The sequence below is a fragment of the Gekko japonicus genome, unplaced genomic scaffold (genome assembly GCF_001447785.1).
Source record: "Gekko japonicus isolate JY-2015 unplaced genomic scaffold, Gekko_japonicus_V1.1 scaffold1154, whole genome shotgun sequence".
In the NCBI taxonomy this organism is placed as follows: domain Eukaryota; kingdom Metazoa; phylum Chordata; class Lepidosauria; order Squamata; family Gekkonidae; genus Gekko; species Gekko japonicus.
In genome coordinates, this window is record NW_015163636.1 from 543,944 (window position 1) to 564,001 (window position 20,058).

Genomic DNA, 20,058 nt, shown 5'->3' on the forward strand with positions numbered 1-20,058 from the left:
CAGTCAATTGGGAGACTACCAGTTTGGGTAACAGTCATAGAAATGGCTATGAGCATGCTCGTCAAACCTTTGAGGAAAGGACAGGGCATGGGAAGCTTTATACCATGTTTTGGTTCTGAATTTATGGAAGATGCAGAATATAAATTTATAAATCAACACTGCTGGCAAGCTGGATCTGAATCCACCACCTGAGCCAATTTTATGTGGCCCCTGACAGCTCCACTAATTTTTTTCCCCAAGGTAAAATGCTTGCCCATGTTTTCACAAGGAAGGAAATCCTAAGAACAGTCATACTCTTTTAAATCCATGGAAATCAATGGGTTTAGAGGGTATAACTCTACTTAAGGATAGCACTGTAAGGGGTGATTTGAACCTGGACCTCCCCAATACTTGCCTGAAATTATAATCACTATATTATAAAAGCTCTCTATGTGTGATACAGAGCTATTCCTACTGTAATGTTAAATATCTTTTCATTTTGTATGTAACTTTGAAACTTTTGCAAGTAGATGATGTCAAAATACAACCCGGCCCCCATTCAGAACACAGATTTTGGCTACCCCATTTATTTAGGGATGAATGTAATTGATGCTTCAGAATGGAAGGTCCCAAGAAAGGACATTTTCCATGTTGCCTTGACCATTCACTAAGACAGTACAATGTGTGCACTTGAGGCCCAGTGGGTTCATAAGAAATGTAATATTGTCTCATAGGGTTGCCAGCAGTGTTCCCTCTAAACTGGGTTAATGTGAGCTAGCTCACAGTTTTTTTAGCCTTCATCTCACACATTTTTGTCTTAGCTCAGAAAGGATAGCTCCAGAGCAAACTAATTTATGCAGTAGCCAAATCACCTGCTCACAACTTTAATGCCAGTAGCTCACAAAGTAGAATTTTTGCTCACAAGACTCCACAGCTGAGAGGCAGCATTGCTTGCCAGCCTCCAGGTGGGGCCTGGAGATACCCTGGAATCACAGCTAATCTCTAGTTCCCCTGGAGAACTAAACTGGAATTACAGCTAAACAGTTCAGTTCCCCTGCAGAAAATGGCTGCTTTGGAGGGTGGACTGTATGGAATTATGCCCTGCTGAGCTCCTTCCCCTCCTGGAATTCTGCCGTCCCCAGGCTCCACCCCCAGATTTTCAGGAATTACCCAACCTCGTTTTAGGATTTTTTTTTTTTAAGTTCTTAAATACAAAAGGCAGGCTTTTCCTATAGTCTGTTTAGGAATTTGCTTTCAACAGACTGATTACAATGATTCTGGGTTCATCAATTATTATTATTACTCGGAATAAGGCCCAATATGGAAATAAATACAATGAGCTCTACAAAGAGGCTCTGGGTGGGTGCCCTGACCTTGGGCACTCAGCATCAATTTGCTGTGGTGACCTCAGCAGGGTATAATGACACAGAGCTTACTGTTTTCTCCAGAGGAACTGATTTCTGAAATCTGAAGAGCGGTCTGAGTGATCTGCAGCCCTCCCTTGGAGATTGACAGCAATGGTTCCCCAGGAGGAAATGACTGGTTTGTGGGGTGGAGTCTATGGCATTGTACCTGTCTGAGGTCCCACCCCTCCACACACCCCACCCTCTCCAGGATCCACCCCTCAAATCTCCAGGAATTTCCCAACCTAGAGTTGGCAACCCTATCTCCTTCCTAGCCAACCATCAACCTACCTTTATCTGCCCCTCTAACTTCCGTTTTCCATTCCCCCCAACCTCTACCTGTGAAAAGTACAGTCTTTCTTCTCCTCAGTGGGGACCCAAGCAGGAGCAGAAGCGACCTCAGTGGGGTATTATGACTCAGAGTCCACCCTGCAAAGTAGTCGTTTTCTCCAGGGGAACTGATCTCTGCATCTGGAGAGCAGTTTTAATTCTGAGTGATCTGCAGCCCTCCCTTGGAGATTGACAGCAATGGTTCCCCAGGAGGAAATGACTGGTTTGTGGGGTGGAGTCTATGGCATTGTACCTGTCTGAGGTCCCGACCCTCCTCAAACCCCACCTTCTCCAGGCTCCACCCCTAAAATCTCTAGGAATTTTCCAACCTGGAGGTGGCAACCCTATCTCCTTCCCAGCCAACCATCAACCTACTGTTATTTGCCCCTTTGACTTCAACTTTTCATCTCCCCCCTACCTGTAGCCTTTACTTCAGAAAAGAACAGTCTTTCTCCACAGTGGGATAGGGACCCAAGCAGGAGGGAAGCTACCTCAGCAGGGTATAATGACACAGAGTCCACCCTGCAACTGGAGAGCAGTTTTAATTCTGAGTGATCTCCAACCCTCACCTGGAGATTGGCAGCAATGGTTCATCAGGCGGAAGAGTACAGTCTTTCTCCACAGTGGAGACGAAAACAGCTTACATCATTCTCCTCTCTCCCTTTTGATCTGCACAGCAACCCTATGAGGTAGGTTAGGCTGAAAGTCTGTGACTGGTCCGAAATCACTCACTCTACTTCCACATCAAGAACCCGGGTCTGGCAGACCCTGCTCTGAAGTGCTAACTGCTACACCTAGGGGAGCCAACCTCCACATGGAGTCTGAAGACTGCTGGGTATCACAACTGAACTCCAGACAACAGATCTCTCTCACCCTGGAGAAAATAACTGCTTTGGAGGGTGGGCTCTATGGCATTCTGTTCAGCTGAGGCCTCTCCCCTCCCCAAATTCTGGCTTTTGTAGAATCCACCACAGAATATCCAGCAATTTCCCAACCTGGAGCTGGCAACCCTAGTCAGGACTGGCCCCAATGAGTTCCCCACAAAGGCCCAGAAAGGACTTCATTCCTTTCTCTTTTTTACTGACAGAACCAAGCTTGGTTGCCTAGCAACAGCCACTGAGGGGAAAGTTAGTTTCATAGGAGCCAAGCAGGAAAAGTGTCTTCGTCAGGATAGCCATTTTGGCAGTTTATTCTGTCAGGGAAGAGTGTCCGGGCTGGCAGTGGGTAGGGAGAGGAGCGGACCTAGCACCCAGCCAATGGCACGTGATTACTCTTGAGTGGCGGTTGATGGGCCAATGGCCGATGGCGTGCACAGCACACCCAATGGGAGAGCTGGAAAGTGCCAATATGTGGGGCTATTATATATATATAGGATTAGACTGCATGAATATTTGGTGGATTTAACACTGCTTGGCCCCTGGGGACAAGAGAGAGAATGTGTTCAAAAATATTCAGATATTTAGCAAATTACTCTGCTACAACCAGGATAACACTGGGATCCCAGATTGTTCCAAAGTTACTGGAAGTTCCCTTGAGCATCCCACAATACGCAAAGCAGGGGACCAAAGTCTAATAGTTAGAACAGGGTTGACTCTGAGAAAGGAACCTTTGTGTGGCCATATGCTTCATTTCTCTGATGTATCCCTTTGGGAAAGCCATCTAGTCTAATCTAACTCCAAAGGAATTTTATTCAAAGGAGGAAATATTGAAATTAAGACCGTCTTACAAGTACCATCCTCTAGATTTTCATCCTCATGCAGAAGCCACTGCTGACAGAAATTTAGCCACAGCCAAAGTAATACCAGGATCAGGATCAGCTAGCAGATAAGGCATAGAATCAAGGGAAACCTAGGAAACTATCACTGGGACTGATTTCACACAAGAGCTGCGCCGTGGTCACGCCTCCCTTTGCCCTGCTTCTATTGGTCAATTTCCCACTCGAAGCTTCACCCGATTTTCCCTGTGGTTTCGTGATCCTGTTTTTTGATGATCACAAAACCACGGGGAGAATCGGGCGAAGCCACGGGTCAAAATGCGGCCGTGCGGCTCTGAGTGGGAAATTTACCAATAGAAGCGGGGCAAAGGGAGGCGCGACCGCAGCGCAGCTCTTGTTTGAAATCGGTCCAACTATATCCACAGACTCTCAAAAGGGCAGTCAACACACAGTCAAAGAAAAGATGGGTTAAAAGACCTGTGTGCACATAATCTTTCCAAGTACAGTGCTCCTTGGAATCTACCCACCAAAATAACAGGTGTAGTTGGGAAATTTAGTCAAAAATAAACAGTAAAAATGCTAGTAGCCTGGATGTTTGTAATGGATATCTCTAAGGTTTGCAACACCTGGTGGGTTGCTTTCTTTCTCTTCTCTAGGTTTCTTCTCATTGGGGACTGAGATCATCATTGTTACTATATTACATGTTCTCAGGGTAACACTGGCCTAAGATCATCACTGTTACTATATTAAAGGTTATTAGGGTAACACTGGCCATTTAACTTACAAGGAATGTTCCTGGTGGGCTGCTGCCCCATAGGGTCACTGGTAGCTAGCTGCAAGCAGAGGTAAGCTCCAGTAGCTCTGCCAGCTCCACAAGGACCGCTTGGCTTGGACCCTTTAGCAGCAACAGTGATATGGTGTTAGATCACCAGTTGCCTCCTCCTGCACTGCCGCCACTTGAGGGGGCAGTAGATGACTAGCGGCCATAGCTGGTGCCAAGTCTGAGCTGCATGGACCCTTTAGCAAATAGAACTACACGGACCACTCAGTTTGGCTTGACTCCTGGGCCTTTTAAAAATCCCCATCTGCTCCCTAATGTTGGTAGGTGTTCTGTCTTTTAGCAAGGTTATTCTAGGAAGAAATGTGGATTGCTGCTCTACTTCCTCTTCCTGTTTAGAAAAAAAAATCCATCCCTGCCTGAAACAATAGGAGCTTTTCATCAAAATCAACTGCTGTCCCACCACCAACAAGAATGAAACTTCACAGTCCAGTTCAATTTTTCTTCCTTTGTGATGAGCGGTGACTGAAGGGAAGACACATTTGGTTTATCGCATAATAAATGCACTTTCTTATTTATTGTGTACAGTCCTGAAACCTTCTTTTGTCATGGGGACTTCGCGTTTTTGAAACACTGGGCGATTTCTCACTAGAGCTGCCTCGCAGCACAGCCGCCGTTTGCCCCGACACAAACATGTCAATTTCACACCCGAAGCTCCGGGGCTGCATTTTGACTCGAGACTTCGCCCGATTTCCTTCGCAGTTTTGTGATCCTGGTTTTTGAGGATCATGAAACTGCGGAGGAAATCGGGCGAAGCCGCGGGGCAAATGCAGCCCCACAGCCTCGGGTGTGAAATTGACATGTTTGTGTTGGGGCAAACGGCGCTGCACTGCGAGGCAGCTCTAGTGAGAAATCGCCCACTGTAAATGAGGGTTTTTTCCTTTCTTTTTCTTTTTTGTATGTGAGAAAACAAGATTCTTTTTCCAGACATCCTATTCATTGCTGTTGTACCAATGTCATTGGTATCTATCAGGTATTTTTTTGTGATGTAACTGGTGAAGAGTGATACAACTGTTCTCTCCCCCGCTTTTGGTATAAAGGTTCTCTGTTTTGAAAGACCAAAAAAAAAATATTATCCATTCTTCACTCCCCTCCATACACACACTCAAGCAATGCTCGGTCATTTTGACTCATTTGTTTAGTGGTATTCAGTGTTATAAAGAAGGGAGGCAGTAGCATGGCAATACCCCACCACAAGACTATCACCATTCTGTCTATTTCATTGTCATTAGGCAAGGGCTTGCGGGAGTGTTATGCAAAAACTAAAACAAAGACTAAAATGCAGAAGGGGTGCACACAGGTCCACTGATGATAAACAAGCCAGTCTTGGATGGTGTTTGGGTTGTGTGTCTCATTGTTGAAATTCAGCCTCCAGTGCATTTCAGAACTGTAGCACAACTGTTCCACAAGTCATTCTTTCATCTGAAAACATGACGGAGGAAGGTTTAGACTTGTGTCTCCATTTGAGAAAGTTACTGCAGAACCGGTCTGCATTCTAAGCCTACCTGCCTGCAACTACATGATCACATTAGGAGGTATTGATCAGTGCAGACCATGTAATTGCATCAACATAGGTATGTCCCATCTGACACATGTTCCTGATGACAAGAAATGGGTTAGCGAGTGCAGTCTTCTAATGCATTGTTTCGTTTTGTAAGAAAATCAGCTATACAGAAAATGAATGGTGCGTTGCTGCAACTCCTTTAGAAAGTTCACCTGATGTATTCCTTTGTATAGGATCATAGGATCATAGAATCATAGAGTTGGAAGGGGCCATACAGACCATCTAGTCCAACCCTCTGCCCAATGCAAGGACCAGCCTAAAGCATCTCTGACAAACATTCGTCCAGCCTCTTCTTGAAAGCTGCCAGTGAAGGGGAGCTAACCACCTCTCTAGGCAGCTGATTCCACCTTTGAACTACTCTGACCATGAAAAAGTTTTTCCTAATATCCAGCCAATATCTTTATGCATGTAATTTAAACCTGTTGCTTCAGGTCCTATCAGCTCCTTGCCCTCCTCCAAATGACAGTATTTAAAGAAAGAAATCATGTCCCCCCTCAGTCTCCTCTTCTTCAAACTAAACATTCCCAAGGCCCTTAGCCTTTCCTCATAGGGCTCAGTCTCCAGACAATCTTCTGTGCTTTGGGGACTTCTCTCCCCCCCCCCCATGGAAGTGGTTATGGCTGTTCTGATGGAAGTGTTGGTTTCCTCCCCCTCCTATTTCTATTTTTTATCTGCTGGCTACTTGTTTATTATATTGATTTATATTTGTTTTAATATTATATATAATTTTCTCTTTTTTGGGAAACTGCTTTGCATAAGTTTGGTAGACACGGGATTTCAGTGCTGTTTGCTTTGTTTTGTTTTTCAAAATACACACATCCAGTCTCACTGTCATCGACACTATATGTCCAGGCTGAATAGTCTCACCATTTGGTTGATAATTACAGTCTCCTGCAGACTGAAGAACTACATTATAAGGAGTGTGGCACTGGACCACAAACCACAGGGGTAAGAATGGTTATCAAAAAGCTCAGAGAAAACCAGCATGCATCACAAAAATACAATGCAGGTGAACATTGCAACTGTGCATTTGTAACCTCTGCTGCTTTCAGAAGTGTGTGTGTGTGTGTGTGTGTGTGTGAGTGTATTATATATATATATATATATTATACACATACACCCACACAGATCTCTTCATGTGTTATGTTTTTAGAGGCAAGGCTTATGTCATGACGTAAAAACATCAGTATATATTTTGAGCCATCTAGTCCTTCCCCAAATTTGCTTTTGTCCTTAGGTAGAGTATATTACTTTTAGGCAGGCTACAAATTCACTGTGAACCAATGTAGAGCTAACCTGGACCCTAACACATTCCTTGGCATTGTTCAGTAGCTGTGGGTATGTGCTTGGCTGCTTAGGTAGCGCATGTATGGCAGTTCCCTAGTGCACTTGTTACCTAGGAAACCATGAGCTCTACATGTGTGTCACTTAACACCCTATTTGCTTTCATTTGGATAAGTCTTTAATTTCTGCATTGCCCCATCTCCTCTGGATCTATTCAAGCTGCCTGTCTTCATACACTAATCCCTCTCCCTCTGCCCTGCCTGCCTCTCTGACTGTGATTCTCAAAAAAAAAAAAAAAAAGTCCATGCCTGCTCAAAGCAAGTTTCCAAACCTGTGGGTAATCTGAACAGCTCGTGCCTTTAACAATAATAACTCAAATTATATACGCGGCTTCTCCCATCCAGAAGCAATTAGTAGCTCAAATGTGATGCTTAACACTTCCATCATCAAAGCACTCTGCAGACGTTAACTAATTAATCTTTCAAATATCACAATAAGGCACAGTAAGGTGGCTGTTTCTGCCTTGCAGATGGGGGAATTAAGGCATGCAGAGGATCTGGGCTGGACAGTAGTTGGCTCTGCCTGGTTTTACAAAGCAGGGGTAGAACTTACAAGAGAGATCAAAATCAGAGGCCATCCTTCCAGTCCTCAATTCCATAAAGGGCTTGGCACCCAAGTTCTTAGCTATTGAATGTTCCACATTACTAGATTGTATAGATAAGTATTCCTGTTTGGGGGGGATTACTGATTTTGAGCTATGCAACAGATTGACCACCCATTCTTCTCATACATGCCGTATTTACTCCACAGATCTGGGATAAAAAGAATGCACGTAAAGGGGGAGTGGGAAGGGCCAAACTGGCCCCATCCCCCACCTATGTGCAATCATTGGAACATGATCATGGTGTGACTTTCTATATGCATAGGCTCTGATCCTTTGATTGGGAATTAAAAAAAAAATAAGGCAGCTTTCCTGATCATGGGGACAGGATCTAAGTGTACACAGTTTGAACATGGGTAAGAAGAGCTGTAAGGACTATAAGGAAGGCTAAGCGCCGAAGAAAAGATTCTTTTGAACTATGGTGCTGGAGAAGACTCCTGAGAGTCCCCCTGCAAGGAGATCAAATCAGTCAATCCTAGAAGAAATCAACTCTGACTGTTCCCTGGAAGACCAGATACTGAAGCTGAAGCTCAAATACTTTGGCCACCAAATGAGAAGGGAGCACTCACTGGAGAAAACCCTAATGCTGGGAAAGATAGAAGGTCAAAGAAAAAGGGGACAGCAAAGGATGAGATGGTTAGACAGTGTCACCGATGCAATGAACATGAAGTTGAGCAAACTTCAGAGGACAGCGGAAGACAGGAGGGCCTGGCGTGATGTAGTCCATGGGGTCACGAAGAGTCGGACTCGACTGTGCGACTGAATAACAACAAAGAAGAGCTGTAATGTTCCTATGCTCTTGTGTAGGGTGGAACCAGTGCACTGGCTTCCATTCCCCCTTCATGCATTATTTTTTCACTTTGGATACGTTGAGCGAACAGGGTTAGAGTCTGTGTGCTCTGAACAACTATATGATAGCCAGAAATCCATCACGCTCACTTTCTTCCATCACAATATCCTCAGAGCAGGGAAAACTGAGCTGGTTGAATTTGTGTCTGTCACAGGGCCGTTAAAATACGGTGCAGAGTTGCAAATTACTCTCCGGATAGTGGCTCTGCACTGTAAAGTCACTGTATCCCTGTGCCAGTGTTGGCCCTTATGAGTGGCATGTTAAGAAAAAAGCTTGCCGCAGAACATTCTTCATAAAATTCAAAATCCATGCCTCCTGGGAAGATCTGTGGGATTAATGCAAATGCCACCAGCTCCCACAGTAATGTTTGATTCACTTGTCCCAGCTGTTCTGCGGGCTGAATGCTGAGAGAATTTGTTGTCCCACAAGGGGGACCTCACAAGGAAGGAGAAAGGGGGTACTGTGGTTTCTTTGGAAAACACCATTAGGCTACAAGTACAAAGCACTGGTGGGTGGGAGTTCCTACTGGTCTAGAGAGCTTTGTACAGGGTAGCTTATGGTGCAGTCATAAGGTCACCTTCCTGAGAAATAAGTCCCACTGAATAGACCTGAGTATGATTCCAAGTAAACTTGAGTAGACTTGGTTAGGATTGCTTTGTTAGAAATATATATGAAGACAAAACTGCTACTTTCTCCTTGCAGCACTAATATGATGACCTTTTTTGGGCAACAATATACATGTGCATGAGCCATTAAAGAAACATTTGCCATTAGTAAAGTACCAGCAGCAAGTGTTACCTGAGGCTGCCGAATCAATTTGTACCCTCCAAGAACAATTTAGAAGACCATGGTGGATTAATATTTCAGCTTTGTTTCATTTTGTTTGTTCTAGGCTTATATTGAATCAACATCATAACACGATAGCAACATACCTACGATTGATTTTTAAAAAGCTGGCAAAAAAGCACTCCAGCAGTTGGAGGAGGGAGTGATGAGCACAAGGGAATAGAGAATACCCCCATGTGGATGCTCTGTTACTACTGCAAATGACTCTGCATTCACAGCAGCAGTGCATTACATCCGGGAATTGTCCCCATGTGGAATCAGCCAGCATAGGTCAAAGAAATAAAGATGGAATGGAGGACTTCAGTTCTATTGAGAGCCAGCTTGGTGTAATGGTTAAGAGTGGTAGACGCTAATCTGAAGAACTGGGTTTGATTCCCCACTCCTCCACATAAGGCCAGCAGGGTGACCTTGGGTCAGTCACAGTTCTCTCAGAACTCTCTCAGCCCCACCTACCTCACAAGGTATCTGTTGTGGGGAGAGGAAGAGAAGGCGATTGATTGTAAGCCACTCTGAGAATCCTTCAGGTAGTGAAAGGTGGGGTATAAATCCAACTCTTCTTCTTCCTCCTCCTTTTCCAATTAAAAATATAAAATCTAATGGCTGATCAAATGTTTCTTTAACGTGAAGTGAAACACACAGGCTGAAAGGTTGGGGGGGGGAATGTCATAAAATCAACAAAACTGGAAATTAATTTTAGATTACATGCTAGGTAACCCAGGCTGGCCTGATTTTGCCAGATCTCAGAAGCTGAGCAGGATGGGAGACCACCAAGGAATACCAAGGGTTGTGACATGGAGGCAGGCAGTGGCAAACCACTTATGAATATCTCTTGCCATGAAAACCCCATGGGTTTGCCATAAGTCTTGATAGCAAAACAACAACAACAACAACAACAACAACAAAACCTTTAAATAAAGAGCCAGTGGAAAGCAAACTGGATACAGTAGTATTATGTAGTGGTTGGTGACACTCAGTAGCTTTCACACAGTTTTGTGTCATTTTGGTTGGTCCTGATAAAAGGTATGGCTTCTGTTTCTGGATTTTGCTCAGCTGTGAAGCTGGCTGGGAGACTCTCACTGAGCTTACCTTCTCTCTCTCTCTCTCTCTCTCTCTCTCTCTCTCTCTCTCTGCTCAATCACAGCTGACTTACAGCGACCCCATGGGGTTTTCAAGGCAAGAAATGTTCAGAGGTGGTTTGCCATTGCCTACCTCTGTGTTGTGACCCTGGTATTCCTTGGTGGTTCCCATCCAAATACTAGCCAGGGCCCAACCTTACTTAGCTTCCAAGATCTGACAAGATTGGGCTAGTCTGGGGCATCCTGTTCAGGGCAATTTATAGGCTCGTTGTAATGCTAAAGTACTATACTAGCTTGAAGAAAGGCTGGTGCAGATGAAATAAACAAACCTCAGTTGATCCCAAAAGGGTCGAGGACGATGCAAGAAGTACTGTTCTATATTTTGATGCAGATTTCCGGCTATTGTGTCATGGGTCAGTCATGAGATCATCAAGTATTCCTTAGTTGTTTAAAATATTCCTAAACAGTTTGGATCCCAAATGCCTTATGTAAATTGCTGTCAGAGCTCAGTCTAGTAGCTTTCATCACTCACCAACAGATGGTAAGCCAGGATTTGCTTGTGCTTGTGAGTTCTGCGTGGTCACAGAACTGCAATAAAAATTGAAGGTGGCTTCACACCATAACAACCCCTTTGTCCCCATTCTATGGGCAATGATAATCAGGGACTCAGTTTGACTGGGTCTTTGATGTAGGCCCATTACACATGCACATATTAACTGTAGATTTTTAGAGCAGTAAGCCTTTACTCTTGACTTTGGATTCTGTGCCCACCTTACACACTGTTCTTTTTCCTCCGGTGTATTTATTCTGCAGCTACGATTTTAAAAACGTACTTTTCTAAATTGGGATGGAACATCACTCGTGACATGTGGGGGGGGTGTCCAAACTTTTAATTATTTTTTTACACAATTGCCCTATTGCAGCTGCGCTGTAGCATCCAGCAAGCACCTTCCATTTAAATCCTCATGGCTCAGGTTTTGCACATGCATTTTAGCAGGTATGTCCAACAGGTAGATCGCGATCTACCAGTAGATTCCGGAGGGGTCAGAGGTAGATCACCAGCCCCACTTGGTCTCCTGGTTTGCTGGACAGGTGTTTGGGTTTTTAAATAAAGTTATAACTCAATAAACAATAAAAAATGTTTGCAGTTCTTTCTGGATCTTCGTCTCTCTGGTTTGTTTTTGCTTATTTTGCTTATCAGTAAATGACAGAAAGTGCATTATAAATGGGGGGCAGTGGAACCCAACTTTAGTGGGTTAAAATCTAATTTGAAACTAATTTGAAACTTTATTTTCATGGTGGTAGATCACCGGCACTTTTGGCCGGAAAAAATAGATCACTACCTGTTCGAAGTTGGACATGCCTGCATTTTAGCATTAGTTCACTGAATGAAAGAGAACAGAAAGGAACACAGGCACTGTTGAAACTGACCAGACTTTTTCTGAAACTGAGAAGCAGCTGCGAAGCCCCATTTTCCATATTGCCCATCATCATCATCATCATCATCATCATCATCATCATCATCATCATCATCATCATCAAAATTTATATATCTCCCTTCCCTGAAGGGCTCAGGGTGGTGAACAACAGGAGTAAAATGCAATAAATAAGTTAAATTACAATTTATCAATAAAAACAGCAACAAATTGATTGCTTAAAAATGCAGTTTGCTCCCTCCTGGGGGAAAATCGGGGGCTGGCCATGGAGGAGGCCACAATGAGAACCACAGTGTGCACCATTGCTGTCCTCAACTGTAGGCCTGGTGGACCATCTCTGTTTTGCACATGGAACTGAACAGGGTCTCGCAGGTTGTGGATGTCACCAGGCAGAGAGTTCCACCAGGTCGGAGCCAAAACCCAAAAGGCACTGGCTGTAGTTAAGGACAGCCAGACATTTTTTAGGCCAGGGCCCACCAGCAAATTGTGATCTTCCGAGCATAGGGCTCTTTGAAGGACATACCGGAAGTGGAAGTCCTGCAGGTGTGCTGGTCCCAGACCATTAAGAGCTTTGAAGGTCAAGACCAAAACTTTAAAGCAGATCTGGTACTCAACCTGGAGCCAGTGCAGCTGGCAAAGCACAGGTTGTATATGTGCTGTTGTAGGGGTACCTGTCAGTACATGCGCCGCTGCATTCTGGACAAGTTGTAGTTTCCAGGTCAGCTTCAGGGGCAGCCCTACATACAGCAAGTTGCAGATCATGAGAGGAAGAGCAGGAAGGGTTGTATCAGTGCTTAGTTCTTGTGGCCCTTATATGCCTAGGGAAATGCTGATCACCATTTCGGGGTCATGAAGCAATTTTTCTCCAGTTTGGCTTGAGATCCTGGAGGCTTTTTGTCATCTTCTGGACACTGGGGGTGTGGAGTGAGTGGCATTTGTGAATTTCCTGCATTGTGCAGGGGGTTGGACTAGATGACCCTGGAGGTCCCTTCCAACTTTATGATTCTATGATTGTGATTCTGTAATTCAGCCATGAGGGGACCATTGCATGGATCACTGTGGCAGGGTTTGGGCTAGAGAGGAAGGCTAGAGGAAGGGCTAGAGAGGAAGGGGGCTAATTGCCTGATCTGGTACAGCTGGAAAAAGCCAGTCTGGCAACAGTCACTATCTGGACCTTCATAGATAAGGAGGGGTCCAGGAACAATCCAGACTCTTGACATTTGATGCCGGTGTTAATGGCACACTGTCAAGAGTTGGGAGTCTTTGTGTTGGCCTTGTGTGCCTCAGTCTGAATGGGAACTTTCCTTGCATATAAACCATGTGTTCTATCATGTTACCACAACACTCTTCCACTGGAAGGGGATCGAAGTATGTAATGAATACCACATTGTCATACCCAGCCTAAAAAAACCACACGCAGAGAGACCCATTGCATGTTTTATTCCATGCAGGCTTTTTGGAGTATGTAACTTTGCAGTATATAAGCGATAAATTTTGATACAGAAACAAAGACAGAGCTTGTCTAGCATTGCAAGGTTGCTAAGCCCCTTTCCCCGTCCCATGTAAGGGTCTCATAAGGACCCCAAAGCCGTGTGTGATGCTGCCTTTGTAGACCGCAATCTGTACAGAAATTCAAGCTTGCTGTTAACTTCACTTGCGCTCTATTCTCGTGTTTGCTGTTATTTTTTAACACTTTTTTTGTGCATAAAAGCACTATCCTCTCCCTAGAGCCTGCCTGCAGTGAAGGCATGGTCTGTACAACTGCAATTATTTAGAAGAACAGATGGAGTGAGGAGCAGAAAGTCTGTTAATAGTAATAGAAATGCTACATGTTAACCTGGACAGCGCACGATGACAGTCCCATGACTACACGTTCTGTTCCCACCAGCTGGGCACCAACGCAGAAGCGAGAGTTTCACAAACATAGCAAAACCAAGAACCCACCTAAAGTTAGAAATCAAATTCCTTCACTCTTTTCAGTGCAGCTTTTCTTTTCTTTCCCCCCCCTGTACACTCCTACCTCATTTCAAAATATTTTCATGTTTAGAGTGCTGTGTTATACATTTTCAATGTGATTCTCTGGACAGAAATAAGGCATGGATGTGCATGCGGGGAAGTATGGGGCTATTGATGGGAGGACAGAAATGGTAACAAAGAATTCCCGTGAACCCTAATCCACCAATACTGAACTCTGGTGCTTTTCTCTGAGAGTCTAACCATGAAATTGGTCTTGCTGGAACAATGGAAATGAATCAGAAATTACTCCTAAAGGTATTCTGTAAGACCCTGCTGGTTTGATAAATTTTTTTTTCTGGCTGGGTATTTAAAGGAGCCCTCCAACATATAATACAATAGGATTTTATGCTCATGAGATTTCACTATGCTCATGAACACCCACCTCTACCATGCTGTTAAGAGTTTGTTTATTTGCTGTCAAGTAGCAGCGGACATGGCAACCCCATAAGATTTTCAAGGCAAGAGATGTTCAGAGGCGGTTTGCCATTGCCTGCCTCTGTGTAGTGACCCTGGTATTCCTTGCTGGTCTCTCATCCAAATAACTAACTAGGGCCAAACTTGATTAGCTTCCGAGATCTGACCAAAGTGGGCTAGCCTGGGCTATCTGGGTCAGGGTGTACTATTTTTTTTTATTCTGGCTTTCCTTTGAGAAACTCAGGATGGCATGCATCTCTTTTCCATTTTACCTTCAAAACAACCCTGTGAGGTAGATAAAGCTGAGAGAGTGTGACTGGCCCCCACAGGGGTCATTTCATAGAAAAAGAGCTAGGGGGACTCATTAGCATAACTCATTAGCATATGCCACACCCCCTGACATCAGGGGCCCGGCGGTGGACCTGCAAGGCCAGCGGGAGTGGGAGGAAGCCCCGCCAAGGCCCTCCCTGGCCCCAGGCAGGCAGGGGTGGGGAGAGGCAGGGAGGAAGCAACTTACTCTCCCTCTTCTCCTGCCTCCTCCTGGCTGAATGAGGGCTGGAAGTGGGGCGGCCGGAAGCAGGGGGCGGGGCTTCGTCATGTGCCCCGCCCCCTGCACCTCACCCAGGGGAACTGCGTTCCCCCGCGTTCCCCCCCCCCCGAAATGACCTCTGGGCCCCCATGTCACCCAGCAAGCTTCCTGGCCAGTGGGGAATTTTTACCTGGGCCTTTGGATCTGAGTCCGATGCTTTAAGCAAGCTGGCTGTAATTGCGGAGAATTGAAGCATGTGTATCAAACACCTTCATAATGGAGACACTTGGAAAACATTATTTTTTGGAGTCCTGTATTTTGCTCAGGCTGATGGAGGTTGTGGTCAGACCTGATGAGATACTGGAATATAAACGGAGGAGGTCTTAATTTGGTTAGGGGGTGTTGGGATTTAACTCTTCTTCCTCATGCATTTTCCCAAGCTCACCACCCCATGCTCTTGGTACTGTTGGGGGAAAATTTAATTGCAGCATTCAGGCAACCTCTGTGACTTCCCCAGTGAGGCAAATAGCTGCTTAGGGTCGGGTGGGGTGGGCTTTTGAGGTCAGGAAGCCTATTCAGAGTACAGTCTGGTCTCCTTTTTGTGATGAAATCATATAGACAAATCTGATGAAATGTCATCATGCTACCTATATGTAGGGATGCTCTAATACACAGTTGGGTTCGCATCCTGTTTACTAGTTGCAAACAGGGAGCTGATTTTTTGATGACTGGTTTGACTGTTCATGGCTGTTCAGTAGGCTGCTTCACAGCATTTCTTTCTTAACCATGCAGTACGGTGCAATTGGTTTTTTGTGTAGGTGCGTCCTCACAACGAACAGTTGAGTTCTGCTACTTTCTTGTCCTTGCTGTGTAACTGCTGTGCTCAGCAGGTTATTGTTTAAATAGACAAATCAGTCATAAATCATATAAATCAGTCATAAATGCTGTGTTTTAATAAAGTCCTATCATTTGTTGTTTGTCTAAATAGACCCTAGTGACCTTAATGGCTGCCAATCAGCAGTGCCTTTGCATTGCAAAAACCCAATGCAAATCAGTTTGACAGGTATTCCTGGTATGAACCGATCAGCTCATATCTTATCAGCACTTTTGAACATGGAAGGTTTAGCTGTTGAACATGTTCATGGTGAGGTTTGCAGCATTCCTAACTATAGGATCCCTGAGTGGACAGAATTTCCTATTTGCAATATTGCATGGAAACATACAAGCAATAGTCAGGTTTAACTGCACAAAATTGGTTTTGTTTAATAAAAAAGTTAAGAAAATAATATCCCTGCTGGATCACACTAATAGTCCATCTAGTCCAGCATCTTTTCTCACACAGCAGCCAATCAGTTACACTGGAGGGCCATCAATATAGAAGCTGAGGTCTTCCCCTGATGTTGCTTCCTGGTGCTGGTATTCACCATGGCTAGTAGCTACTGCCTCTGAATGTGGAGGTTCCCTTTAGTCACTGTGGCTAGTTGCTACTAATAGACTATTTTCCATGAGTCTAATCCCCTTTTAAAGCCCTCTCTGCCTATGGCCATCGATTAGGTTACTACTGCAAGGGCAAATGGGAATCAGAAGTAGTTCCACCCAGGTGACACCCCTCCCCACCAAAGCAAGAATGGGATTTGTGGAAGTTCCTACTTTTATCTGAAAATGTTCATGTACAAGAATGTTGGACTGTTCTAATTAACACAGAGTTGCATGGTTTTGCATCATGTGCTTGTGGTAAGAAAATTTAGAAATATGGAAGGTTTGGGTTTAAAATGAACCAAATAGTTCATAAAATCCATGTACCTGTTCCTGTCATTGCTAGCAACACAGCAGACAGCCTTGGCCTGTTTGAATCAAACCCCATGATTCTTTGCAAGCCCTTTTGTCCCAGGAGGATCTCTTTCTTGGTCACACACGCAAAGATGTAACACATTCCATTCCCAGCCACAGGTGTGAGACCCACAATTTCCTAGGCAATAAAATGTGTGGCCATTTGGGAAGTTGGCAGACTTCAATCCATAAGACTAACTTCCTGAGATACAGAGGGTTCACACACACCCCGCTTTCATCTCTCTGATAACTTCAAAGGATAGTTTATTTCCCATGATTGGGAAACACCAGGAGTAAACAATGACACTGTATTGATCCTGTGGAATGTGAACTTTTGTTGTGTAAGACCAAGGAAACAAATTTCCTGCAAGACAATTTCAACTTCTAAGTGTTAAATTACAACTGTTATATTGTTATCAAGGGACTCCTTTGATCATTGGGTATAAATACTGGTAAAATCCAACAGATCGACGCTGACTCTTGGTAGGAGTCAGTCCGAGAGGCCTCTCGTTCGCTGCATGCCATGGGGTGGGGGAAACTTTGCTTGCATGTTTATTTTTCTGTGTATTCTATCAATGTTTAGGAAATAGGATTCTACTGTGTTGGCAGGCTGGCATAACGTCTTGCTGGTCATCTTGCCAGGCAAATCTCTGAATGTTTTTCTATAATAAAGATAAGTTTTATTTTAAGAAGAGACCTTTGAATGTCTCTGTCAGCGCCTTAGTGATTTCCAAGCTTACACCTCTGCCTTTGGTAAGGAGGCGACACTCAGGAGACATGAACTGAGGGGAGAGTGTGGGTGTCATGGGTAAACACGCTTTTGCAGACACGTGCAGCCACACACATTTTTTCTGCCAACAGTGCTCTACGTTTTAAAAACTTTTGCATATTTTTTCAGCTTCATGTGGTGATTTCTACGCATGAACACTGTCCAGTATTCTTGGTGCTATTAAAGTATCTTGTATAAAAATATACATACATGAGCACAAATTGTAAGAAATATAGAATTGTCCTGAGATCATGGTTAAGGCAGAGGCCTGAAGTCAGACATGCTGGGGCTAAATACAGCCTTTTGAGTGAGTCCCACCTCTGGATTTGTACAATGGGCACCTCTCAAAACGTTTTCCATGAGCAACAACAGAAAACTCAATTGCTACTTAGGCATCCGTGAGTCCTCAGAATAGCTTTGGGATTCTTCTGGAAAAGCACAGCATGGACCACGATCCAACTTCAGCCTCAAGTGCTGTCCCACCATTAGCTCAAGTGAGTGGATACAGAATACCAATATTGATATGGGAGTACCCCTATGTGCAGTAAATATTTCAGCACAGTTTGCACTTCTGTTGAATGGGTGTGCTGCAATGTTGGACCTACGGTGAACTTTTCGTGCATAGGGGAATTATGTTCTCATAATACTGGAAAGGTGGATAGGGCTTCATTCAAGTGTGCAGGGCACATTGCAGTTGCTTAGTAGCTGGAGAAAGGCTGTCTGTACATGCTCAGACATAAATACTGGACAGTGCCCTATTCTCTGTTTTCTCTGTGGTTTGGGTTCAGTTTTGGGGTGGCTTTTTTTTTTTTAGGTTTTGGCAAGGCATGGCATATTTTCTTTGGTTTGGATGTATAAATGCCTACAATTACATAGGAGATAAATGACAAAAGATGAGAAGGAGCAGAGCTGCATGCGTATGGCTAAAGAAGGATGGGTAACACTGAAAGGCCAACAAGTGCAATCCTAAACAGACGTATATTGTTTTAAGCCCATTAATTTCAATGGGGTTAGAAGGATTTAGAAGGGGGTACTATATTTGGGATTGCACTGAAAGATAAACAGCATGCTCAAGACTTTTTCCTCTTTAACACCTTTGCCAAGTACACAGTCTGGAGTCTTCTGTCACAGTTCAGTGGATTCAGTGAACCCCATAAGAAAAGGGTTGCTAACTGCCTGGAGAGCAAAAAAGTAATGTCTTTTTAACAGAGGCTTCAATGCAAATCATTTACCAGGTGATGTTCAACTGCCTATTTCCACATACTAAGAAACAAAACTCACAGGCCACCTCTCCTCCACGTTTTGTGTGTCTGCAGAAAGCCTCCATCATGATGTAAATAAGTTCTCCACAGAAACCAGTCCCAAGAAGAGAATTGCCCACTACTATGACTGACTAATAGAAGGTTACACCATGTGCCAAGAATCATGTATGCAGTCAGTATCTATAATGGCTGATGATTCACCAGTACTCCCAGCAGATTTTCTTCTGGCTTCAGTCCCGCAGAAAGACATTGGTGTGGGAAATCCAAGGGACAATCAGGATGATTTTCTTAAATAGTAATTTTCTATCCTTGTATAGACCGCCTCTCAAAATCACAAAAACAGCAGTGAGTAGTTTACTCCCCTCTCCATAAGCATTAAAACATAAACATTTGGGGATTCTTCACTATCTCTGTTTTTTGTTTACTAGTAGTACTAAAGTACAAAATAACATGTACCTGTACAAAAGAACATCAAAGCTGAAAGAATAGGTTTATTATCAAGAAATTGTATCACTTCAAATTCAAAACACAAAGAAGTAAAGATCCTGCCAAAACATTCCCTTGCCTTAAAGGGCAGCTATAGAGCTTTAAGAGGTTGTAGTCTGTTTTCAAAACCAGGCAATCAGTCCCCATAATTTTTAAAAAATACATATGCTAGCAAAGAGAACAAAACATGAACAAGAATTTACCCCATAGCAATACACTTTCCATATAAATCTCCAGCTGAAATTCCCGGGAGACCCAAGACTGCAATCCGAATTTAGTTTCCAATCTGTGTAAAGGAATCCACACTAAGGGCTTTTCTGCATGCATAGTTTACCCCAGATTTTCATTGTAGTCAAGTCATGAAGCTTGGGTTTGGATTCTGTGCTTGCATTTCACACCATTCTTTTTCCTTTGGATTGTTTTGTTTTTCTGAACTCTGGTGTATTTATTCTGTGCATACAACAAAGAATTGTATTTTTCCTAAGTGGGGTAGGGATCTCACTTGTGACGTGGTGGTGGGTGGCAGCAAAGGGTTTGGGTTGGGTTTTTTTGTTTGTTTCTGCAAGCACTCTATCACAGCTGCACAGTAGTGTCAACTTTCTACCCTTTTTGCAAATTTGCGTGGTTTTCTCTTTGCATAAATATGCTGAGCAGAGCACAGCTGATGCAAAATTTAAAAGGCTGCTGATTGGTCTCTTTGGCTGTGAGCCTCTTTTTTTGAAAACAGGTTTGCCATTTCTCCTGGAGATTCTCTCATTTGCACTTACTTGC

General features: G+C 44.0%; 1 protein-coding gene across 1 annotated transcript in view; it reads left to right on the forward strand.

Annotated features, from left to right (window-relative positions):
- Positions 1-20,058, forward strand: part of LOC107107290 (phosphatidylethanolamine-binding protein 4-like) — a gene marked incomplete at its 3' end in the record, with an annotated part of 150,511 nt that overhangs the window by 122,119 nt on the left and 8,334 nt on the right. The window lies entirely within an intron of this gene.